Source organism: Platalea leucorodia, assembly GCF_965183815.1.
Source record: "Platalea leucorodia genome assembly, chromosome: 15".
NCBI lineage: Eukaryota > Metazoa > Chordata > Aves > Pelecaniformes > Threskiornithidae > Platalea > Platalea leucorodia.
The window spans coordinates 8,067,632-8,093,925 of record NC_138837.1 but is presented as its reverse complement, the minus strand read 5'-3'; positions in this window follow the sequence as shown (position 1 = coordinate 8,093,925).

Genomic DNA, 26,294 nt, shown 5'->3' with positions numbered 1-26,294 from the left:
ATGGTCAGGGTGGAAGCATGGGAGGTTGTAACTCAAGTGAAAGGAGAACTTTCTGTATTGGAGGAAAAGGTAAAAAGCTGGGGAAGCTCTTGTATACTAAGGCTTCAGAGTCTCTTCTGGGGCCTGCATTTTACCCAGTCCTTGCCTGAGCTCTGCAGAAAGAGCCCAGCCTGTAGTAAATAATTTCTCACTGCAAGCACGGGGATCACGGTCTGGCCCTCAGTAAGAAATCATCAGTAGGCCACTTTCCAGCTTTCCTCTGTTGCATCAGGGAATAAGGATAGAGAAAATGTTCCTGAAATTAATACAAACAAAGACACCCCTCTTCCCCTGGGGACATCTTCATTGCTTTCTATTCACTGGACTTTGCAGACAAAAAATGTGAAATTGAATTCAAGAGTCCACACTGCAAAACAAGGACAGGAAAGCTATGTTAGGGGAGCATTAAAAGATAAATCTTTTTTTTTTTTTATGTGGTGTCTTTTCCTTCAAACCATTCCTAATCCCTTGACTTTCTGTTCATGAATAGATTGAATTTTTCACTATGACATTGCCTAAAGACAATGAGCGATTTCACAACAAATTATTTATGTACTGGAATCTAGAGAGATTTTTGCTCATAAAAACACTCCAGCCATTTATCTTGATCTCCTGATATATCAGAGCCACGGCTGTATGTCTCTAAATTAACTGCAGATTAAACAATTCAAGCTGGTTGAAAAGTGTAAATGCAAGAGAAAAGCTCAAAGAAGAAGTTCAATCAATTTCCATGATTGGATTCTTATCAAGACAAAAATGTGAGCAGTTTCCATTGGCCATTTCAGGACAAACAAGCCAGGAGGTAAATAGGCTCCAGGCATCTGTGAAGCTATATCATGTGTGCAAGGGAGTAGGTTTAAATAAAGCAAACAAGCTTGAGTTTCCGCCGGGGTAGGCGTCTGCATCTGTGATGCTGAGCAAAGTTAGTTTGCAGAATGTTTGGGGGGCTTTTTTTTTTTTCCCTGACAATTGCTGGAAGATACAAAAATGGAACAACTGCAGCAATTCAGAAGCATGAAACACAAAACAAGAAATCAGAAGAGAAACAAAAATGGGAGCATTGCACAAAAGAGGAAGCACTATACAGTGTACTCCCGCTCCCTGGGAAAAGAGAGGAAAAAAAAGAGGCTTATTTCTGCAGATCTTCAAACAAGCTTTCTTGGCATCCAGGGGCAAAGCGAATATGCAGCTCAGCTCACTTTGTCTTTTTAGCTCAACAATTTTGATCCTTGTCTATGTACAACTCTTTTTACTTATTTGCATTCAACATGCAGCAAATACATACACACTCGTGGATCCAGTGCTTAATTCTGTTTACATCCATGTGAACTCACACTAACGCCGTTAGTTTGGTTTTCCTCTAGCAACAGAATATCAACATGTGCCCCCCCTTGCCAGTCACTGCTGCTTCTATTAAGATGTTGTCTAGACACAGGCCAATGCAGGGAAAGCTCGACACAATAAGTGCATCTGAACCACTCAGTCTTTCAGCTTTGTGAACTTTTTTGCCCTATTAAACTCTGATATAAGCATCAGGAGAGACGTGCCCTCTGCTCTGTTCAGATGCACAGAGCAGCGCTCTTTAAAGCATGGTTTTGCAGAGGAGGGAGTGCAGCAACTAATTTTTCTCTTTGGTACATGAGGGCTGCAGTCTGATCTGGCTCAATCAAGTTCAGCTAATTTGGAAATGATGAGTAAGATGGAGCAAGCTGCAAGACAGTGTAAGCAGGTCCCAAAGTGGGAATTAAGGTACATAACTAATAGAGGCATGTAATCCATACCAATATGGTGTGAAGGTTGAAAGGGACTCTGACACCAAGTACAGGGGGAAACACAACTGGAAGACTGTAAGGCAAAAAGGACTGCCTTTTATGCTATGTTTTTCACCTGCTTCCTGCCTTTAAAGTCACTGGGGTTTTGCACACAATTTCTACATCCCTCCGGGAGATGAGTGAGCACCAGAAAGCCAGAGTTTCTCTGTGTGCACGCAGGCACGAGCTGGTTAGTGGGAAAGTACACCAGTGCCCTCCACAGGAGAGCTTTACCTGGTGTGGACCATGGGGTCATGGGGTCAACTAGACGACACCACAATATCCAAACCTGTCTTAATAGGGTTGCATTCCTGGTGGTACCTGTGAAATTGGACTTTTTCTCACCAGCGCCAGGCAAGGAGCACACTCAACTCCACGGCTGGAGCCAGGTCTTTGGTTCTGAATTCCAGCCTGGTTCATCTGTGAGTGGCTGTGATGCACAGAAAAGGGACAACCATTACATTCCTAAATGTTCAGCACTTTCTCCACAGGCAAACGTACATCCCAGCTTACACACTGATCCTTCCACCTCCACCCAGACAAACTTTCCACCCCTGCCAGCTCCTGAAAGAGTTTGGCAAGTAAAAGGTCATGAGACAGTGGAGGCAGAAATGAGCATGGAGTCTAGCAAGCCACCATAATGAAAGTGATGCCTAACTGGGAGATATTATCCCTTCCCTTCTCTAGTTCCATTCTCATTTATCAGCATGGAGAGGCCAGAAAAATAGATACCTCTTTGTAATCAGCACTGAAACCTTCAGGGTCATAAAGCCATGCAAGATGGTGCTAAGATGTGAATGAAGGTGTTTGGTTTAAGAGCAATGAGCCTGTCCAACAGTGGGACAGGCAGGTATGATACTGCACTAAGCACCTGCACTTCTCAGGCTGAATATTTCTTGCTCCCAAGTATACAGGTTTGGCAATGCCAGGCAGCATATACCCAGCAATGCCCTTTTAGCCTCCATAGGTTCCTCTAACCTGCGGTCTGTGCTCCTGAGCTCAGGTTTCAGGCCATAGAGCCAAGTGGCTGAAACTAGTCACAGCCACAGTGAGAAGGCAAAGCCTTTCTACACCTGGTCTTCAAGAGCCAGCTGGGTTTCTCCATGAGCTAAGGCAGCGTGGAAGACACTAAGGAAATGTACTATGTAGACATGGACGATACCAGTCTTCAGAAGGCATTGCCTGCAGCAGGTATGCCACCTGCAGTCAGACTTGTTTCTGCCCACCAAAGACTGGGAGTCAAACAGGTATTCATGACCGTGAAAGTCACTTGCAGGCCCATGGTTCTGCAGTTACTCTGCATGCTGTCCTCTGTTCCTTCTCCTCTCCATCACCATCTATGGACTTACGGTGTCCGTACAAATTACTTGCTTCATGCTGATCCAGTTGCACACCTAATGAGGTTTTTTTATTCATGGTTAAATTTAATATTTAAGCATGCTTAAAAAAAGCAAGATGTGGCTCAGGAGTGGCAGCAGTGTGTCTAAGGCAGAAGAACTGCAGGCAGACACTTGCTGCTTAGGCTGAGCCCTTGTCTCCTCATACTTGACATTTCAGAGGGCAGTGCTGGAGTTTGAGATCTGCCCCAATCCCACTCCCTCCCCTTCCCGTATGCGCTCACTGAGCTTCCACAGGGAGTTTAGTGCTTGGCCGTCATTGGGTGTACACGTGTCAGCCAGATTGACAGGCTGCGAAGAGAAGGTTTAGAGCTGTCACATCACATCACCACAGAGCTCCTGTGCAGCACACCTGGATCTCCCCCAGTGTCAGCAGTGCCAGCAGCCCTGACATGTGCCTGCTCCAGCCTCGGTCTTGGTAGCAAACAGGAGCACCCTGACCTCAGTGCAGGAGGCTTTAGCTTCCATTCTCTTTTGCATTCTACTGAAGAGCTTAATGATGCTTTTTGTGAGTCCAGACAGAAAGCAGAAATGCCTTTAAAGCAGCAGATAAGACCGAGGGATTAAAGCAAGGGTGCTTTCTTCTTTCTTTTACACTACTTGAGAATGGGGAATGGACATTTCAAGGAAGGACCTCAGAGAGAATTACTCACTGCACACAATTTAAAGCCAGAGTCACTGTGGGAAAGCTGAGACTTAAGGCTCAGGCAGGAGAGACCACACAGTTTCTGGATTGGTGGCCATGAGTTCCTCCCAGCACTGGCAGAGAAAGGGTTAACCCCTTTCCACCGGCCAGGAAAAATTGCCCTCATTGCCCTCATTGCTAGCAGGGCTGCAGCAGAATGAAAGCAGCTGGAGAGGTGGGACACTATAAAAGGGATGTGTTTCAAGTGGTCAAGGTTTGTACTTAGCGTTACAAGCAGGGGTGGGATGAGCTCCAGGGACTGACTGGGAAGGGGATTGCTTCCTCTGCAGAAAAGCTGGGTTTATAACTTCAGTCTAGTTGTCTTTCTGCTTTATGTATGGTTTTAAGGAGGTGAAATAGCCTTCAGTTGATTTCACATTAAACCTTAGCTGAACAGTGGTTAGATGCCTCCCAGCTGGAGAACTTTTTCCTGCTCTTGCAATAATGAGGAGAGTCAGGGGACTTGGGCTGATCAGGTTTTTTATTCATATGCCAGGACTGAACACGCTGTCACCACACTGGCTGAGTCAAACTGGGCTTTGCCTGGGTGATGGCAGCAGCATGGTACGGACCCGGGCATAAAGTCTCAATCGTGCCACTGTTCATTTGGGTTGTTAATATGAGTCCAGCGAGTGGCTGACTCATAGGCAAAAGCCAAGAGTTGCAAAAGCTGGATCTCTCTGCCTGAGTGCAAAGATACTGAGGGAATTGAGAAGTTTCTGGGCAGACTAGAAGGTAGAAAGGAATATCCCTGTCTAGCAGAAGGATTTTCTAGGCATTTAAGGTTTTCAAGTAGCATCAAACTAACAGCACCACAGAAAGAACAGCAGTAACAAAGGCGAGTTTATTTAAGCATCAGCAAAATACACAGTGCTGAGGTTCTAGAAATGTTTCCCTTAAGTTCTTTCTCCAGTAATCTGCAAAACATTATTGCAATTGTCACATTTATTTAATAAAACACCAGGTTCTGTTTACACTTTAAAATATGCAACCTTTTTTTTTTAAAAAAAAAGGTTTTATGCCCTGGGAGTCTGGCTAACACGAATGGAAATAGCATGAACCTTGCCTATTAGCAAGCAGTTTTACTGCAAACACCAGCAGCACTTTACAGGAGCTTCAAGTAATTCTATGCTCAGGCTATATTGAGGAGGAGGAAGACAGAGATAATTCGCAGGATTGGGGTTTAGCTCAGAGAAGAGTGAACTCAGGTGAAACTGAGCCAGGCTGATGAATAAGACCTGATAGTAGCAGAATAACAAACTACACTCGGAGGCTGCGCTATGTGTTGCCTTATGGTGACTTGATTTAATAGGACAGTTTAGGGTTTTTCTGAGAAAAGCCCAGAGCCTAGCCCAGAAGGAAACAATAAAATGAAACAAGGGAAAACCTAGGTTTGTTTTGTTTTTTTTTTCTTTTGTGCCAGAAAATACAATCCAACCAACACCATAGCGAGATCTGGCTGGAAACTGTCCAGCGCTCTTCCAAGGAGCATCCCGCAGACACTGCAGTGTCTCCGCTGCCATCCTGGCCATGGGTTAGGATATAACTGATGTGGCAGTTCTGGGTCTGCACCAGGACCAGGCAGGATGACTGTGATAGATCTTGGGGCTGAAAGAAGGTCTCCTATATCATATTCAGCCTCTCTTATTCTCAGAGCTTATATAAAACTGTAAGCAGCTCAGGGGAAATCTTACCATTGCATTTAACAGAAGTTTTTGGATTGCATCCTGTTTAAGCCCTGTTAGTGCATTTTGCTGCAAGAAGAGGGATTAGCACTGCATCCCCCCAGGCAGTTCAGCCATTTGACAGGGGTCCAATCTGCAGGTTTCAGAGCCCTAAATCTGCTCCTGCCCCATCACCAGACCTGGATGCTTCTCCCAGCCCAGAGGGCTGCAAAGGCAATGGTGCCTGCAAGTGCTCTGAGCAAGGGCTTCCCATCTGCCAGCAAGCTCATAGAAAGGCACCTTGGCAAAGAGGCTGCATATCTGACATGAATATAGTGCTGCAGCCCCTGTGGATGACATGGCCATGCAGAGGTGAAGGGCTTGTCTCCCCTCACCTTTCCAGATCCTGTCTCAATGAATATGCATTCGGTTGATGTGGGGCTTCACTGAGCAGCCATGCCAGGGAGAGCAGAAATGGACTTCAAGGCACCTTCAGGCTGGATGCATCTCCTCTCCCCAGGAATTCATTTATGGAATAAGCAGAGGCCTCTTTCGAGGCCTGTGTTCCACTAAGTGAATATATAATGATGCAGTCTATACATTTATACATCATCCCCTGCAAACAGGGGCCTATTTAGGACAAGATCAGACTATGCTTCTCCCAGCAGGGGTTGCATTAGCAATTCATTTCATAGCATAAAAGGAGTGTACGGAGACAATCATCCATAGCCTGAATAAAACACTGGAGGAGAAGCCAGGGACCAAGGGAGGAAAAGGATGATTCCTTTGAAAGGAAAGGGGGGGGGGGGGGGGTGGGCAGGGAGAGAGAGAGAGGGAGAGAGGATACAGCTCCTCTAGAAGGCAAAATCTCCTGGAAAAGTAATCAGAGACAGGAAATGTGAGCTGTTTATTATTATGGATTGATGGAAGAAGAGAAAAAGGGGGAACAAAGCATGTATTTCCTCTCAAGATTGATGGAAATAGGACTAGCAAACTCAAAGAATGTATGAAAAGAGCTTGGAAAGGAAAAGCGGAGAAAATGTTATCGGAGACACACACAAATACATATGTGTGCATGTGTGTGCACACACAGCCTGGAGGTGATCAGAAAGAATCTGAAGTAAAACAAAAAGATTTAGAAGTCCAGGGATCCTGGCTGAAAAAAATGTATTCTGCCTCCAGAATACACAGACTGAAAGATTAGAAATTAGGGAAAGTTGAAATGGGAAGGTGAAATATGGGAAAGAATGAGGGAGAGAAAAGGAACAGACAGAGGATAGGAAAGGTAAAGTGAGGACTTGTTTACTCTCTCTCTAATAGCCCAGACCTTTCCAAGGTGCATGTGGGATCACTCAGTCATCAAAGGATGTAGCTTTCTGAGACAGAATGAAGCACATGCCCACTGGCATCATTTGTCTTTTTCTCTGTTTAATGGCCTTGTTTACATGAGGGCCAACGATTTCAGATGGAACAGCTCGTGTGGCTTTAAATTTGTGGCTGTCTGACAAGAGAGAACAAAGGTCCCAATGAGGGTTGGGGTGCTGCATAATCTCCTAACAGGAACCTCTTTGAAACCAAATGACCACACACAAAAGCAATCCAAAGTCACTGATGGCCTTCCCTAAATTCCCTTTATGGCATTTCCCTGCCCTCCAAGAGAGCAGCGGCACACTCAGCTCTGCACACCCAAAATACCAGCCCTTTCCAAAGAGCTTTAACTTCTGTTTAAAGTGTTGGTGTCCTCTGATACTAGCCCTGCACCATTTGTTAATACCAGTGCTGTGGAACAGCACCAGTATTTAGCAATGTCTCCATATAAACCTCCTCCTGCACAAAGTGACTGAGAAAGGATTGAGAGCAAATCATTCCACAACCCAAGCCTCCTCTTCCTCAAAGTGCACCTCTTCAAAAGTGCCTGTTAGAATCACTTAACAAATGATGCTCACAATTTCTCTTTTCTTTGGGTTATTTGGGTCCCACCTGCTCTTGAGGGCTTGAGGCACCTTGTGGGTAGCAGCTTTCACTATTCTCACCCCACAAGCAGCAGGCATTTTAAATATACATAATAAAAAAAACTAAGGGACTGAAACCGAAGGTCTTAGTCTTATATTGCAACCACCTGCATCAATGTGGCGTTGGCTAGCAGCACTACCTTGGCATGCTTACACATTGCAAGGGTAACCTCTGTCTTCCAGAGTCTCTCTAATAGTGCTCACATCCCTCTTCCCCAAGACAGAGCAGATGCCTGTTTTACAGCACTATTCCTCTGCTATGAGGACATCAGTGCTGCAAAGCAATATTCGGTCTAAAGACTGTTCTCATTCCCTCTGCTGCCAACCTGAGTGAGTGTTGCCCAAGATTTCCCCCAAACAGACAACACAGAGCTGCCTCCCCCCAGTCCAGCCTTCATTTATGTCTGGCCCTGGTTGTTCATGCCAATGAGTCTTCTGAGAAAGCTGCTAATTAAAGGCATGCGATAGTTAAACTTTTGCTAATCAAGACAAATGAATCAAGTCTCGAGTGTATGATAGTGGAGCTGAATCGCTCCTTCCCCCACTCTAGTCAGCCTTCAATTACAAGGCTCAGATATTATCGTGAAATATTTCCCCTGAAGCCCCATTCTGCAGCTCTTGGTTATGGTTCTCCTGATTCGTGGTGTTTATTTAGCGCTATGGGGGTGTTTTGTCAGCAGAACACGCGAGCGTATCCAAATGTTAACGAGCCCATTAAAGACAGACAAGATGTAATCGGACCAGACACTCTGACTGACTGGCAGCCGGACAGACCAAAAATTCAAGGAAAAATATGTTCCTTTGCCCAGTCACAGTGACAGATAGATTTAGGAGAGGAGCTCCAGGGCAAAGGACATAGGCCGGACTGGGAGCCTCTCCCAGAAAATTACAGTGAATGAACCAAGGGAACCATTGCCTCTTTTTAGAAGCTTAAAAATAAATAGGGAGAAAGCTCCTGGAGGTTTGAATGGAAGGAGGATTGGGCCCCGTTTTCACCCTCTTCAGAAATCAAGGGACTTTGCAAAATGCAGATAGCATGAACCAAAGCAGAAACTGAGCTACTGAGTTGGAAGCAAACTATCCTGACCTCTATTACACTTCAGAGTTGTTGATTTAACTGCTGTATTTTCAAACATCTAATTTGCACCCTCAGGTCACCAATATAAAGCTGCCAGACGGAGGCAATTGGAAAAAAAGAGAGTAGTCTGGGCTGGAGCAGAGGGAGGGAGAGAGTTAGGAAAGTAGCAAGACTTGCTGTAAGCTTAAAATCTGCTTGTATGTGTGACCCGTGCTGCTGCTGAATCAGTGCTTGCTTTGATTTTTTGTTACACATAAACTACAGATCATATTTTTATGACTCCAGTATTTAGGAACAGAGAATGTAAGCGTGCCTGTATAGGCAAGACCTAGCCCTGACTGTCTCACAGAGCAGGATGGCTCCGCTGCCTGCCCTGGACTGGGGGCAGGCTCATCTCCTCGCAGCACCCATCCAGGCCAGCCACAGTGCCCGGTGTTGGGATGTGCCCTGCCAGGGGTAGCTGACTGCTGAGGTGTTGCACGAGGCCACCATTGCCCTTGGAGGCAAGGCAATCACAGGCACGGGCAGAGCAATCTGCCTGCATGTTGCTGCTTGGCAGTTGGATGCAAAATGGCGCTCTCACAGCATCAGGTCTCCATGTGGGCACCGTTGTCAGCACAACTGTTGCTTCAGCTGCTTGCCAAAGTTTTAATGCTGTGTTTCGCTCTTTTTGGAGTTTGCCAGAGAATGGACCCTATCATCACTGCTTCTAATTCTACAAATGTCTTGGCTCTTCATGGCTGTTTGACAAACACGCTTATCGCAAACATACTTCAGTCTCTGGCTGGTCCGGGGGCTCTTTGGTTGTGAGTAGCCACTTAGTTTGTTACCAGTTATTTGAGCTGCGAGATCCATCAGGCAGTCACAACTTCTGTTTAGTTACCAGATCATTCACTTTTTCCTGTTTTAGTGCTCCAGTCTGTAAACCAACCTGCAGTTTTACATGGAAATGAGGGCATTCATCTGGGTATGCACCCTTGTCCATCTTAAAGACAAATGGCTAGTTGACTAATAAGAGAGGTAAAGAATGATCTATCAAATTGTTCTTCCAGTTTTAGGCAGCACCCTGACAGCATGAGTTTGAACCAGCTTAAAAAAGGGCCGTTGTTTTCAAGGCAATTGAATGGAGGCAAAACCTCCAAGAAGTTTTGGGGGAAAGAGTCCTTAAGAAGGTAAATACTTGGGTGAGCCATCTCAGTGCTGTGCAAGTTGTCATCTTCAACATACACCTGCCACGAACGGGTTTTGAAGTGCTTCTGAAAGGAGGCATCCTGTTAGGAAATAACCGTACGGCCATTCTGGAGTTTTGGTCCCATCGTATGGCTGCATCACTACACAGCATAATCCTGGAGGCTTTAAATTGCACATCCAAGCCAGCAACCAAAAAGAACAGTTAGTGCCACTAACAAAAACAACTCTTTTGATCTCCTTGACATCAGTGCAGCAAACATCCCACTCCAGTGCATTCTTGCATAAAAGAGAAGCTTCTTGCTGCTCAATCACACTGCTTTTAATAGCTTTCTGAATGCAAACATCCGCAGCTTTTATTTCAGTTTAATCTGCCAATTTTTCTAAGTCTTTATCACACTTTATCAAACAGTGTATCAGTGTGAGATATCCAACCCCCTCCCCTCAGGCACCTCTGAAATTGAAATCCCAGGAAGACAGCAGCTTCTTTCATATTTTAATTATTTTAACATTTTTCTTTAGTGGCCTCTGTATTATTATGACTTGTTTTTCTCTCTGGAACAGGGCTGTGATCCCACACTGGGTGGGAAATTTGTTTGTCTAGAGCAAAATAGCAGAAAGCCTCTAATGCATTAGATATGGATTAGAGAAATTGTGTTTGGGAAATATATAATCTCTTGGTAAAAGGGGAAAAATAAAAAGCCTATTTCATTTTGGCTCTAATTTGTTTTTCCCCGATTATAATTTTTAATGAAAAAGTGTGTTTTAACCACATGAGTGCTGCCTAATGTGCCAAGTGTTAGGTATAAACTGCATATCCAATAATGTCTCTTCATTCTTTACCATTGAGGGTTCTGATTCAGGAAAACATTTAACCACATGCTTAAATCCATCCTTCCTGTAGAAAACACTCATGCGTGGAATTAACTTTAGGTATCCTGAGACTAGCTCATGTGCTTAAAGTTTGAGACACTGAAATATTTCTCAAGTTTCAGATTGCCTCCTGATTTAGCACCACGTACCTAAGACATTAAAATTGACATCAAGACTCACAGCAGCTTTGCCAGGTGTCAGCTTGGCCCTAATGTGATGCAGGAGTAGTCACAGCAGCCCAGGCACAGTAGCCGCACCCTGCTATGCTGGGTGGAAGCAGGCAGAGGAGCAGGGCTCATGCCCAAGCACAGATGAGGATCTTGCTTATTATTATTAGGATTTCTTTCACTGCAGGCAATGTTGTTTCCCATGTCCTGCATGGTATCCACTGCTTACTGGACAGGCATTACACCTGATGAGAGGACAGACATAATTAACTGAAGTTCCTGCCCTGTGCTGGACTCAGACATCATGAGAGCTGGTGATCTCCATGCTGTGCAGGTGAGACCCTGCTGCCTTGCAAGGGTCCAGCTGTTTGCAACAGTGCTTTTCCAGTCTGGTGTCTGAGCCCTGGCTTTTCTCAGGCTCTGCTGCTTCATTGAGTGATCTGATCTGTGTCTGCTGTCCCCGTGTCGCTCTAGGCTGAAATGTACCTTAAAGTCTACACATCTATAAGGAGAGCTGAGCCTGTGTCTACAAGGAAAAGGAAGCAATTAGGGCGACAGGAAACTTACCTCTCTCTCCTGCTAATCCTTTCCCCAGAGCACTTGGGAATAACCAAGGGGAAGCAGAAGGGCATGTGGCTGGGTCCAGCTCCCAGCCCCGTCCCTGTCTGAACATTGCTGTGGACTGACCCCCACCTGGAGCACGCCTCTTCCCATGGTTGAGATTCTCTTCTGCTGCTTCATTAACGAAGCCGTGCTGCTGGCCCCCATTTATTCACATGCATGACGAGATGTGCTCAGCAACCCAGCCCACCCATGATTCCATCCATGCAACTGTCCTGAAACATCCTTCAGGTCCTCCGTTTATTAAAAATACATATAAAAATAAATAAATATAACTAAAGAGTCACCCCTATTAGGCAACTGATGTTTGCTGGCCCCTCGGGTCCTCCCTGAGGCAGGTTTTGCTGCATGTCATTTGTGAAAACTCTTGAGGTTAAGCGTAAAAGAAATTGAATTTCAGCTCTTGGAGCAGTGTATTGTGAGTCCAGTCATCAAAGATTGCTGCAGCCCTCTGACTCTGAACACAGATGGAATCCAGCGGGACTGGGCAGGAGGAAACTAGATCCATGTGTGTGAGTTTTCTCTTCCATGTGCTGGTATAAATAAGGAGCGAGAACACTGAAGCATGCTGGACTTAGGTGCTTGCAAACCCAGGCAGGAGAACACAGTCAGGTCTGGGTTCCTCTAGACACAAACCCTGGACGAGCAAGGCTGTTTTCTCCAGTCAATTAGGTTGGTTTTGACCTTCAAGTGCTACCATATTCATTTAAATATCCTTTGATACCTGTTGTCATGAATTGTTCAAAAATTGTACTTGTTCAAAAATTCCAGTGTAACCTTGCCCCTTGTGCCCAGATCCTGAGCTGTGCTACCCTTGGCCCAACTCCTTGGGTTCCCAGCACCTGGAGCACCTCACCTCATCTTAGAGTAGCTGGCATAATTCCGAGGAGATCCTCTTTCCCCAAGGGGTGGGATTTTAGCCATAAACCATGAGCTCAGGAGGTTTTCAGAGCAGCAACCCACTTCTGCCCTCATCCAGGCTTGCCTCCCTAGCTGCTGGGTTGGTTTGGAAGATCTGAGTCTCAGCATTTCCCAGGGTCTGATTTTAAATTCCATTTCTCCCATTTTCCGGCAAATCGCTCCATCTCACAGAGCTTTTCCAGTAACTAGGCATTGTTGGCACAGAGAGGTCAGGCCCATTATTATTGTATTTACTCTGGACCCCAGCTTCTCCTTCTCATCCAATAAATCCATTTGAGAGCAAGGGTTTTGATAGACACTTTAATAGAGCTCTTCTTAACCTGACCATGTTAATGATTTTTTCGGGGCTGGCTCGATGCCAGTTCATGCAGCTCATTAGTTTTTTTTTTTTCTTTGTTATGAGCTGCATCTTCTCCTTCTTTCTCTCCTCGACTCCTGCACAGTGAAGGTCACTGCTCCGTACTGCCCAGCTCCTGGAGACCAGACCCCAGCACTCAGCCTCTGGTCATGCACCAAGATTCATTCTGTTGCTCAAAGGCCACAAAGATTCCCAATTACCTGGCAAACACCCTCATCCCCGTAGATGACAGTAATATCAAGACAGTTTGCCTCTACTGTGTATACTGTTTATTTTACAAAGCACTGATTGACCTGATCTTAACTGGTGATGGAGAGGGGGAAGGGAAGGAGATCTCTTCTTCCTTGACAGGAAACCAGTTCTGAGCTGTGCACTTCTGATATTGCTGGCCCAGCCAGTGTTTTCCAGCTGTGGTGTTTGGGGAACTAGCTGCTGGACTGCCTCCCTGCTGATGAGCTGCTTTAATATCAGAGCATGTTTTTTCTTCATCAGTAGGAAGAGTAACTAAAATTGTCTGTTCAAATGATACCTTCTCTCTTTCTACTTTATACTACTGGGAGAGTTACAATGAAGGAAACAAATGACATGGGCTCAGGATGCCGTGCAGGGACTCAAAGGAAATAAAATTTGATTTTGAAAGGATAAAATGTTTTGACTTCCATGATGGAACAAGCAATTGTCCATGGATTTGCTGTGCTCCAGAAATGGAACTTCATGCTAAAAAGAGATTTTATGGAGCTCAAGCTATTATCTGATGATGGAGAGCTCCCAAGCCAGCCCTCATTCTCCAGCTGGCTTCCTAGCAGAGTTGTTCTGATAGCGTAATATATCCTGGTCATAAGTATTGAGATTCAGCCATCATCAGCCAGTATAACTACACACAGAAGCGATCAGCATATAGTTCCAAAGGCTTCTACCAAACCAATTAAAGGAGGTGCTGGAAAAGAACTGGGATCCCAGGAAGAGTGTTCTCTGCAGTTAGAAACATCTTCCAAGGAGAAACTACAAGGTGTTTCTGTTGTCCTCTGTGCATGGGTTCAGGTGTGCATTAGGTACCATGGTGGTTTCCTGGTGAGCCTGAGAGAACAGGAGACTGGCCATGCTGCCATTCTGCAGGTGCACGAGTCCCACCTCAGTGCGTTACTGTGATCCAGAAGGCTGTGAACAGATTCAATGACCAACAGGGATCTGCTTTTTGGTTGTTTGGGCTGAAAAGCCATGAGTGTGAAAGCTAGTTTCACTAGCGTCTTACACCTCTCGCCCCACAAATGTTACCAGGGCCACTAAGCTTTCACAATACTCAGATATTTCTTTGAAAACGAGATTTCTACAGATGTGATCCTGGGTTTCCTGAAGCTATAATCTCCTCTCAATAGCTTTCTTGAGCACACAGAGTTTAAATTTAGGTAAATGTTTTCACTTTTTGTTCATTTTCTGGCCACCAAGGCTGTGCTAGCACTGAATATAAGCACTCCAGCAACACAGGGACTAAAGCAATCCTAGGCAGTACCAACATGAGCCTTCAGTGAGGATGCAAACGAAAGTGTTCTGTGACATTTAGGAAACTATCCATCATTGCATTATATACACAGCATTTTTATTTTCATTTCCACAGTGCTTCTATAGAGCTGTCACCTGTGTGAAGCATGTGTAGCAGTTGGATCCTCGGTATTCAGCACTGCCACACTGATACCTACTACAGGACTTACAGGGCAGTTCCTTTAATTGGAAGAAGGGAAAATCTCTGTTCCTGTACTGGAGCTTATTTCACCACTGAGTTACACTTACAGTTGCAGGTTTTGCTGGGAAACAAAAGCCTGTATGTCAAAATACAGGGAGAAAGAATATGCAATCTTTCCAACTAGAAGCCTGACAGTCCAAGCACTGATTGAGATGATCAAGGATGGACTTTTGAGACTGGTTTTACATCTGTGTCATTTTCAAGTGTGCAGTAAATTTTTCCCCAGGAGATAATCCACTTAGGATGCATGTCCCTCTACATTCATCATTCCTGGACTCGCCTCTTGCGTATTCCATAGGTAATTGCTGCACATACACTTTCTGCCATTTACCTTTGCAAATCACATTTCTCATTCTAATTAAAGGAGTAGGGTTTTATTGTTAATGATGGCCTTGTGCATGGAGATCATTTCACTGTGGTATGTCAAAGGATGAGATCTGCCCTTCCCAATAGGTTTCCTGCACAGTGAAAGGACGAGCACTTTAGGGAAAGGAATCACCCAGTTCCTTGCACAGTCTGGTGAAGACAGCTCTTGAGTTTCGCCAAGCTCTCTCAATACATCACAGACAGAGAGAGGATTGCAACTGTAACTGCACCCTTTGTGAACCCACACCTTGTGCAAACCAACAGAAGCTCTGATAACCACAAATGATATCAGGGTCTTGATCTCTTCCATCAGAATAAAATAATAAACGCACTCCACAGTCCAACACCACTGCTTCATGTGTTTACAGCAGACATTACTCCCAAGGTTTTTAAGACAATGTCTTGCTTTTGCCCTCTAGGAAAAAGCCACTCTCAGACATTCTATTCTAATAGAATTTAATTCAGGACATATATCTGGATTTCCATTTTCATATTACAGTTGATCTGTTTTTGAATTACTGCCCCCACTACAGTGCAAATTCTGATTATACAGTACCCACAGGGGCAGAGTCCCTTTGGTTTACACAGTCAGCTTTCCGAAGGAATTCACAATGCTAATGCAATCCTATAGGCAGTTTTAAACATTCAGGGCATTCCTGCAATTCGGAGCAGAGCCAGCTGTCACCTGCAATAGCATCTCACAGGCTGCAGTAACAAGCCTCAGACTGGGTCAGATTCTGCCAGTTTTCGCACAGATCTGGAGGAATCCTGCTGATTTTATTGAGGCTCAGCTCTGTTTTACACTGAGGCTCACAGCAGATTTTGGTCCATTCTAACTTCTGTTTGCTAATTCCACCTTTTCTGTTTTTCAGGGTCACATCACTCTTTTGGGGATCAGCCATGAGGGCTGGATTCACTCCAGAGCACCTGTGGTATTTTGATAACTTCAAATATTGCTAACTTCTCATATTTAAATATACAACGTACAGACAGGGGCAAAGTTTAACTCACTCTAATCAAGTATAAAATGAACCCCGAGCTCACTGTTACACTTTAAAGGAGGGTCTTTTTTATGCTGATCATTAACTGCAGCAGGGATATTCCTTCCTAGAGATTTGTTATTAATGACTGCTGAAATTACTGATTTCAATTAACTATGTTACATTTATATTGAAATACAGTTGGTGCTGCTCCGGGGAAATATAAATACTGAAGAGAGATGGTGCCTCCTCTGTTAAAGAACTGCAAGAACAAACAGGATGTGCAGCACCCCTTTAGTTCTGCACAGTATGGATGCTGTACCCTCTTTCTCTCTCTTTTATTTTTTATCCCCTTCCCCTTTTTCCCTCCTTCTCTCCCTCTTGCTGTTAAGAGCATCTCCCCTCCCTGCAGCCATCTGATTTTGCTCCCTGGAATGATGATGCCTCCAGGGACTCGTCACCCTCTCAGACCCCTGGCTCCATGCCTTTTGGCTTTTGAGATATTGGTGTCATTGCTTTCTGCTTCCATGGCCTTTTTCTCAGTCGGGCCACGTTGCCACTGAGGGACATCCAGTGCTAAGCCACCAAAATGGGATCGCGCTAACTAACTCTGCACGTGAATTAATTCAATGCATCTCTTTCTTTGCTAGGGAAGGAAGGAGGGAACTGTTGCTAATAGCAGACATTTTGAAGGAGGTTATGCAGAGCTGTGGGGTTTAAAGAAAAGGAAATGAGGGGGAATGGCCCAGGTCTAGCCTTTTAAAACTAATTCCAGACTTTAGAGCCTACAGAGTTTATTATTGAGAGTCTCCCTGCCTCCATCTCTTCTCTTTTCCTGCTCAGTACTTTGTGTTGCTCTTTGAGATCTGTGCCCACACTTCTCCCTCTCCTCTCATCACTCAGTTTCTAGTGTTCAGCAAAACATGAGTCAAACCCTTGCTTCCTACAAAAAGTCAGCACTGGCGCAATGTGGGCTGGACCACGCAGTAGTCTCATAGCGATGCAGAAGGAAAGAATTGTACAAATCTCCTGGCCTCCCCCAAAAGAGATCCTCATTTCTGACAGCTGCATAGGCACTAAGTCCTGAGCTCTGGCTCAGAGATGCCAGCCGAGGTGCTGGACAAGGGTTGGAGAATACAGCTGTGGGGCTGCCTCTGTGCCATGCACCAAGCCCCAGTGCGTCCTGCTCAGCTTATCCAGGCAACGGGAGATACGTATGTGTGTGCATTGGGTCCCACTGGCATTAAAGGACTCTGTAATTACTCTCAAAGGTTTCCATTATGTGCAAAACTGTCATTAACTCCCAGTGGTGTGATTGCCCTTTATTGATAATATAGAGCTCAGCAATCCACGGCCATGGCTTATTGTGCTTGCTCATAGTGGAAGGAAATGAACCTGCCATCCTTTCTCTCACAGCTTGCTATTAAGGTGTAACATGCACATGAAGGCTACGCCCACCCTGACCTGCATTTGCCCACAGCGGAGAAATCACTCATATCTGCCTGAAATGACACCCACCAGCTCCGCTTAACTCCTTGGGCACCTCTGAGCTATAGGCCCAGAGAGGAGAGCTGGGAGCAAATGGCTGGAGACCCCAAGGCCATGGAACACAACACTGCAGCGTTTCCTAAAATACTTGTGGTGAAAGGGGGCATGGGTCTCTGAGAGGTGACCTTCTGTGAGATTCAGCAAAAACATTGGGCAGATTTGCATAGGCTGAAATTCAAAGCTCTGTGGTCATGTGCAGTCTGGTGTTCTCTTAACATAAAAACATGAAAGTATTCCCTCCATAAATACTTCTCATTACCTTTAGGTGATAGAGAAGAGCAGCTCTAGGTGCATTTTTCACCATTTGCCTTGGCCGTGCTTTGTGGCTGAGGGAGAGAAGGTGGGAAAAGGCAGGGGAGAGGCTGCTGAGACTCTAGTCCTTGCTGGAACCGTGTCCATCAATCACAGGGTACAGTAAAACTTGATTTGAACCCAGCTTGTGGCACATACTCCAACGCAGGGACCACAAAGCATAAAATAGAAATCAGGAGCAGAGGCCGCTGGGTTTTGTTAGAACATTATTCCTCGGTCTTGTTTCCAGTCACTGCATCTGTATAACAACATCACTTCTATACCATGTAATTAGACACTTAATTTATTAAACAGCAACTGTAGTAAGCAGAAGCGGGAGATATACTTATCTTCTGACAAAGGAAATATGTTATGGGGGAGCGTATACTCTTCTGACTCAGCCTGAGCTGCTTCCTAACAGGCAGAGCACTTGAGAGGAAAATGTTTTCTTGGTGTAGACTTTGGACCAGCCCTCAGGAGAGCCAGATTCTGCTTGTGCTGCCCTGCCACAGGTCTGCTGCGTGACCTCGGTCAAGTTGCTCAGTCTTGCTGCCCCTCACTTGCCATGCATAAAATAAAAACAGTAATACTCTGGCCTTTCTCCCACACGTTACCTAGTTTGTTCCACTTTTCTTGTCAACTTTTCCAGGAAGAAGCTGTGCATCTTCTTCTGGTTCTGTCGGGCTCTGAGCACACTGCGCCCCCACATCTCTCCGTGCTCCCCGATAATAAGTGCCTTTCCTTTTAGCAAGGTCAAAGCAGTCGATTTCACAGACTGCCAGAGAAAGGCAGCGTATTCTCAGGTTTGCATTTTCCAAGGTGAGAGTCAGAGAAATAAAGCAAATGCCATCATTCCAGGTCCTCGGGAAGAAATTGTCTCAGTGTGAAATTCAGCTAACAAAAAAAAAAACTATTTCTGACAAAGATGAAAATGATGATAGCCTGCTTATTTGCCCATGGGAAAACACATGAGACCCAGGTCTTCCAGGCTTCATAAGCCTGAGGCTAAAGAAAATGTTATCTCTTTATTGAGGCCTAATGTACTGACAACACTACAGTGTGTGAAGCAAAATGTCCTCCAGTGATTCCGTAGTAAGACCTGCTGAACAGCTTGGCTGCTAGGGGCTTTGGCTGAAGCCCCATAAATTTAACATATGGTTTTGCACTGAGTTCAGCGGACCTTAGGAGGACGCTGACACACGGGAGTGCTCCGTACCCAGGAGTGCAGATATGGCCAGTGAGAAGGGTATGTCCTAGGTGCATGAGAAACCGAAGCTCCCTTTGCTCCTGGGTCCTGGAGGATATTCAGAACATAAATCATTCTCATCCATTCTTCCTATATCGTGTTAGCAGACCTACATGGTCACAGCTGACCATGCTGGGTAAATAATCTAATGTAATTACAGGGTAAAGAAATGGCAAATTCTCTTCTAAACCAGAGTAGAGCTTGCATCTATTATTTATTAGAGGCAACCAGCAGAAGAGAGCAGGTTACGTGGTAATTACTTTTTGACCTCCTGGAGGTAATTGCATAATCATTTGCAGAGAATTGCTATTACAGTTGGGTGAATCCTGCAAACCATTTTATGTGAACAGTCATTTGAATTTTTAAACCAATTTCCACCTAACTATGGAGTTCTGATAAGGTCGTCCACCACCCCAGTGTCTGAACAGCTTTTTTCCCTGCCTTTTTTTGGGGCTTTGTGTTCTTCTGATATTAAAGTAAATGAGCTAACTGGCAGCAATACTCACATCTATTTGATCAATCATCCAGATAAGCTTAGCCCATCCTTTCAGTGGTTAAAAACTGCTCACAGGTTTTAGATCTGGGCAGAGAGAGGTGGTTCCATTTCTGCTGATACTGTCAATAGGTCGATGTCTGTGGAGTTTTCTCTCTGGAGTGAAAATCAAAGTGCTGAAATTCTCCATGAAAATGCAGCCTCTGATGTGGTCACCTCCCCAGGACAAACAGACTTTGAAATAGGATCCAAGGGTGATGGGTTTGCTTGGCTTGCCTTTATTGGATGCCCAGGTCTCCAGCAGCTCAGAAGCTGGACTGCCAAGACCTGTGAGCAGGCACTAACAAGACATTTTCTGGAAGCTTTACTAGGTTTGCCACAGCTTTAGCTCCATTCTGAAATAGTGACACATGGGATGACTTGGCCTCTGGACCTTTCTCTCTCTCCACCACCTAGAGAGGGAGACAAAAAGACTAACTCAGAGCAGACAGCCAGAGTTAGGCAAGACAAATCTCACTTTGATTTCTCTTTTAGTCTTCTTTACCTCTTCCCCCAGTATTATTGGTATCCTGGAGCCAGTCCCTAGAAGCTCTGATATTGGCTATTCTTAAATTCTTGAAACTTTGAAATAACTTTACTTACGATTGAACTGTTACCATTGGAATCCCAGCTGGAGAAGCAATATTCAAATCATCAATGAGATCATTGCAGTCTTCTGTGGCACACAAGGGTTGTTTTCTAACACCTCTCTCAGTCTGTGACTCCCTTCATCTTATCTTCAGAAGCCATGGGGACCCTGAGGGAACATCAGAAACCCTCCAGAGAAGTTTTAGCCCACCTGAAGTTTCTCTGTATTGCTCACCCTGCAATAGTTGAGCCCATGCTGTTTTAAAATTTATAGTGTAATTGATTTCTTTATAAATCATTCAGCTCTTATTATTTATTAATTCTTCTGTCAAGGTTAATTTGAAATACTTCTAAATAAGGCTTCCTGACAACACCTTTGTTTATGAGATTGACAGCATGCCAGTGCACACTTCTCCATCGCTTGCAAAGGCAATCTGCACAAACTCATGTCCCAAGAAAGGTGATCCTGCTTCATTCCAGAAAAAAGATGCAATGCAAATCACCTGCAGGTCCTGCAGTTGTTTGTCATTAATATTGCAGAACCAGACTTCTGTTGTCTGGACAGGATTCAGATTAAAATGTCATGTGTGAGGAAGAGTGTGGTGGACAACTTGCTGCCATAACTTTGCAGGAAGACAGCCAAACAACACACCAGCTCGTATGTATCTGAAATTGTAAAGAAATAGTGAATCAGGGTTTGTCAGATCATCTGAAGTGCAGCGATTATACTTTATTCTGTTGGATTTGAATATAGACAGAGAGACAAATATTCAGTGGGCACTGCTCATTGAGAGGAATCACTAAGAAACACGATACCTAGAAATAGCAGAGCTTAAGGTAAAAACTGCAGGTGAGGAGCATCAGGAATAAAAAGAACATGAATACTCATGGTGTCTTCTGCAACTCTGGGTGATTAGTTGGGAATATGTCTTGCTACCTGCCCTTAATATTGCCTTCCTTCTTTGTCCGTTTTAGCCTGTGAACTCCAGACAGCAAAGCCCAGATGTCTTTTAATATCTGGGAAGCACCTAATGGTAACATAAGAGCAGTCATAACTGAAGACATTTTGCACTGCTCCATGTGGTTCAGCATGTTCATAAACTGCTGACTCTTATGACTGCTGTCTGGTGTATGAATAGCGACTCTTGGCTGTATGATTACATTTAAATGACATCTGCCGCATGTGTTTTCTTTTAAACTGGTAATATTTCAGGTTTCTCTTCCGTGACAACAGTTCTGCAGCTGAGGACTGCAGCCCGGGTCCCTGCGTCTTGCTTCCCAAACGGAGGCTTCAGCAAAACACCACCGGAGCGTTACAGGCTGAAGCTTGCCTCTCTTTTTCCCAGCTCTCGCAAGAGAGACCCATTTGTCTGCCACCTTCGCATGTGCAGCTTGGATGCTCCTCTTAATGTGTATTTTGTTTGTTTTTTCTCTACTGTAGGGTGAATTAGCACAAACCTTTCTTGGAGTTTTGACTCAGTTTAATGAACAACTAATGAACAGGAGTAGAACTAGCACAAAAAAGACCGTATTGTGCATAGGTGAGAAAGGGGGGTTTGCTGGATAACCTGGTGCGCCCAGGCTGTGGTTACCGATTTCTTTTTCACTGTGCAGCAAAAGTGCCCAGAGAAGTAATTATTTTGACTTCTAATTCAATCTTCCTCTACTTAAATTCTGTTCATTAGAATGGGATTGTGCAAAAGGTACCACAGCGCTAGCTGGCTTTAGCTGCTGAGATAGATTCAAAGCTGACATAAATGCAGGATTATGCCACACAGCTGTAAATTTAAATAATTTAACGTGAGCCCATGTGGATCAGCGTGAGCTGGCATGCCATGCTGCCAAGGGCGGGGGGTGAGGTGAGGACAGCCAAGGAAGGGGGGCAGCATCAGACAGTAACTTCAGAGACATGAGAGGAGCACAGTGGTGGTCACAGTCTCAATTTAGGAAGCAAACTGACCTAGTAGGAAAGAAGTTCCCATTCAGAACACCTGAAATAGAGCGGTGGATACACCTGCAAGGGTCTGTGCTACCCAGAGTCCTAGGGATTATCCTGGCTCAAAACAAGTCTTTTCCCTTCTCGATGTTTTTCTTTTGCCTCCCACATTTTGTCTTTTCTGTTCGGGGTTTTCAAAGCATGCTAAGGAGGTTAGGAACTGTGGTTTGTGAGATGTGGATGTCTAGTCCTTTGAAATTTTAGGCCTAAAACTTCAAGACCTTCAAAGCAGGAAAAATATCTCACTCCATGTTTGGAGAGCACCAGGCATCACCAGACCCTGGTATCAGAGGTTGCTGGGCATTGCCTAGCACATATAAAATAAAAAAAAAATCAGCTAGCAAGTGTAGCACAGTGCATTTAGAGGTTTGGGGCTTTTTACATAAAATTTTACTAATGCCTTAAAATTATGTCCTTTTTCCACAAGTATTTTATTTAGAAAATTTAAAAAAACATGAAATTGGCCAGTCACACAAGGTGTTCACAAGTTATTCACCTGGTACAAATAAGGGCTGAAATATCACAGCATCCAATGAATAAATTATTTGATGAGCATTATCCTGCTAACTCCATGCACATCTCTGCAGAAAAGGATCTCTGATAACCTTGTGTTTCCTACATTGCTGTCCCTCACCTCTCACTGCCCCCCATTCTTCCCATATAAAGCCCTCTTAGATAAGAAGAAGAGATGATTATTAAGATGGGAGCAGAAGAGCATCCACCAAGGAATACCAATGAAGCAGTATCTTGGTGCATATATAAACTGAGCCCTTTTCCAGTAAACCATCAGATATAGGCAAAAGAGTGACAAACAGTAAGAGATTCTTGTCATCAGCAGAATTCACATGGGAGCCTCTGGTAACTGGCATTTTCTCTCCACAAAAGAAAAGAGATTTAAAGATTTGGTGAATGCTGAACAGTGCATTACAGGCAGCCAACATCAGTCAGCGGTGACCTGGACTGGCTGCAGCATAGGGATGGAGGAGAGCCGAAATTCCTCTATGGAGAGCGGAGAGCTTGCCCAGAGTGCGTGCGATGAGCTCAGGCAGGAATTTATGGTGGATAAAGAGCCATTATTGAGGGACAGCTTTGTAGACTGGAGCCCTGGACCAAATCCAGAGCTACGGGTAAGTGGCTGCAATGCCGCTAACATCAGTTGTGTTTCACACCAGCTCTGAATTTAGCTACCTGTCTCTGAATGGTAGAAGGGTAAATGGCTTGTGTTAGGGGAGGTACAGTATCATCTGGAGTCAGTTTTAATAAAGTCCTACTGACAAACACCCACAAAGTCTGTCCTATTTATCACAGACAGAGTAGTCCAGATGCCTGAGGAGACAATCATCTGAAGCATCCCTCCTCCCACAATTAGCTTGAAAGCTCCTAGTTTTTACTTAGGCAGTAGATATACAACACCTCTAGGGGAAGGGGAGAGGAGCAGAGACAGCAAGAGAGCCCTGAACACTGCCATAATTCCTCCAGCCCCACAGTGAGCTCAGCTGCTTTCTGGGCATGGCTCTAGGGGCAATGGTAGGGGAAGGGCAGGCAAGACACAGGGTACAATAAGTCAGTAAAATCACTTTATGGTGCCACATTTGCAAGGTAACATTGTAGGATAGTGGTATTCTTTATAATTCTTATTTTGCTCATTTTCATTGACTGTTATTTCCAGTAGCTTCATTTTATAACAGTTATCACCAGTGGCATCAGCAGTCCCCTCATCTTGTGTTTGTTCCGTCTCTCTGTTTATTTTTCTAATAATTTTTTTCCCTTCTTCCCCATTACTTTTTTCTTAATTAATATTACAGTGAGGTAGAGAAGAGCTGTCCATCTGAAAATTGACCTCTTTCAACCCAATTCTTTTTCTTCATTTTAAAATTAAAACAGAAAACTGAGAAATGGGATAACTGGTTTATTTCTATGTCTTGCTGCTGGCTGGCTGTGTTAGCCTGGTCAAAACTCCGTATCCATCTCCAGTGAATTTGTGACTCTAAACAACCTACTGTTTCAACATCACTGTAACAAGAAAATATTCAATAAACCAGACCTAATTGCATGTACTCACTGAGATTGGGGGTGAGTCTTTACACACCCAGTAAGGAAGATCATGTACATACTCTGGTTTCAACCTTGAGCTTTGGTCATTTCTGTTGCCTCCCAAGCATGCCCACTTTGCAGTTCTCTGTATTCCTGAAATGACTCTAAATCACATATCGTAGGGTGAAAAAGATCATAAAGGAACAACAAAGGATCAGCAAACATAAAATAGAAGAATGGCAGCCTCCCCACCTTACGCTGCAAAAATCAAAAGGAGTTTTCAAACAGGACCATTTCCAGTCAGCTGGAGATTTAACTCACACAGTAATTTACTGTGTCTGCACTTTTTCTGCCCCCCGCTTCTCCCTTCTCTTCTTCTTTTTCTCAATAGTTACTTTTTTCTTGGCCTATAATAAGAGGAACCTAATGACCGAGCCTTACATGCAAATAAGCTTTTCCCTCCAATGTGTGCTGGGCAGAGGGGGAATGATAGGGGAGATTCATGGGGGAAAAAAAAGCCATTTGTTGCAAAGAGCTTTTGTATTGTAAAGTAATTCTAGTATTTCAAGAAAAGGGGACAAGTTCACATAGAAAATTATGCCAACTGAGACTGTTTGAGTCTGCAATTTTATTTGTACGCTGTTGGGGCCAGTGATCACTCTGAATTTGTGGGTGTCCATATCCAGCCTGGCACTTCTGTTTTCTGGGCAGTCCAGTAGCAGCTCTTGTTTGTTAACTGTTTCCTTCTCTGGTGAGTGAGGTGTTTTCCTGGTGATTTTTATTAGATAATGGCTCAGCGGGAAACTGAGCAGAAGAAACATTTTCATAATTGATGGCTCAATTTCAGTCCTGAAAACACTCAATGGCTTTTTCAGCCTCACTAACACTGGAAATTATTAGAAATTATAAACTGAGATGTGGCTGGAGCATATCAAAATGGACAAGTACCAAAACCCTCAGGCTTGATGGGTTTCCACTTGGGGGGAGGGGATGTGTGCAGATTCTTGCAGAATTTCACAGAATTAAGCACAAGAATAATTCTTTTTTTGGAAAAAAAAAATGGGTGTAGGAGTGCCATGCTGCAGGGCTGCATCAGGAGCCATTATGAAGCTTGATATGTAAGGAAAAATGAAGCTTAGAATAAGGATTATCATCAGAATTTTCAGGAGAGATTTTCCAAAGGACCTGGTTACCCTGAGACAGAAGAGGACTGACTTCTTCTTTCCCCTCACAGTGAGAGTTACTGGATTTTGGTCTCAGCTCCCAGCGGAAGACCCTCTATGTTCTATATCTGTTCACAAGCACAGGGAAGGAGAATCAGAGAGGGAACCTGCTATTTTGCTTTTGGACACATGTGATTCTTACTAAACCAGTTTATGCTATCTCAGGTGGTGTTGAACTCATTGACTGTTTTTTATTTTCAAAAGGCTAAAACAAGGGTTCAGTGGGACCTTCAAGAAGGGGGTGGAGGTGGTAAGACCTAATGGAGATACAGTTATTTTCTGAGCATATAAACATTTTGTTTCCCCCATCCCCAGGACATGCTCTGGGATCTATATATCATTCTCCCACAGCAGTGTAACCTGGTGTGTGGAGCAGCAGGTCCCCTAAAACAGTGCTTCTCAAACATCTGAATCCTAAGTGTCCCATAACCTTACTGAGAAGGAAGGAAAGAAATCCATGCATCTTCCTGGATACTGCAGTCCTGGAGACTACCACTTTTAACCAAACAAATCTTAAGATACAGGTTCTTCTGTTGCCCTAATTTCACCATACTGAATGCTATACTTGGAGAGGAAGGAGGGGTTATGATCATTTCAAGGACCACCTTCTAATGTTCTCCACTAGTGGACATTTAGTGATAAACTCCTGCAAGAACAAATACATCTGGACTCACCATACAACACAGAGCTGTTTGGTTTTTTTTTTCTCATGGCTCTTCTGAATGGTGGAACAGTTGAAGAAACAATGCATTTCTTTTTCCACACTAGCCCTAGAAGTCATTAGCAGCTGCTTGACCACAGCTACCCTTGTACAGTTGCATTTGCTCTGCAGCCACAGCTAAGTTTCAGCCTTTATATATTCTTTTCTTTCAAGGACACACAAGCAAGGGAAGCTGCCTGCCTCCAGGCATCCCTTTCTGAAAGGCAAAGTCACC